Here is a 667-nt window from a genome sequence, read left to right as displayed (position 1 = left end):
GCCCGGCCCCAGGAGAGGAAGGCCAGGCTGAGCCTGGAGGGGAGAGGCCGTGGGAAAGGGAGAGAGGGCAGTCCAGGCCGTGGGTCAGACATACCCGATGCTGACGGTCCCTGGCTGGATGCCCGCAGTGTGGGAACGGCGGGCTCCCCACTTGCTACAGCCCTGCATAGCTTTAGCCCCGGAGGGCAGGGAGTCTGAACCGGGGAAGGGCACAGAAAACAGGACGGACCCGGGGCAGGACACGGCTGAGGTAGCCTCATGGGCAGAGCTGGACTTGTGCAATGGGGCCGGTGCTAGGTGCTGCGGATGGATGTTCTCCACCCCGGGCCAGGCAATTTGTCCAAGGCCACTTCATATAGCGGTGGGAAGAACCTGCTGTGGTCGGGGTCTGCAAGGCTGAATGTTCCCCTCAGACGTGGTAGTCACAGGGGCTTCCCCTTCCAGCTTCCACGCCCAGGCAAGAAATCCAGAAAGCCTCACAAACCACAACCTGTCACGCTGTGGCACCCCACGTCTCGTTGAACAAGAGGTCGCAGCTCTGCCAACAAGGCCGTGGGACAGACAGCCCCAATGCTGAGGGTCCCTGGGCTGGACACCCAGTGTGGGGATGGTGGGCTCCCCTCTTGCTGCAGCCCCAGATGGAGCCCCAGAGGTCAGGGAGTCTGAG

This window comes from Alligator sinensis, unplaced genomic scaffold, assembly GCF_000455745.1.
Source record: "Alligator sinensis unplaced genomic scaffold, ASM45574v1 scaffold1886_1, whole genome shotgun sequence".
Classification (NCBI taxonomy): domain Eukaryota; kingdom Metazoa; phylum Chordata; order Crocodylia; family Alligatoridae; genus Alligator; species Alligator sinensis.
Note: the sequence above shows the minus strand (reverse complement) of the source record.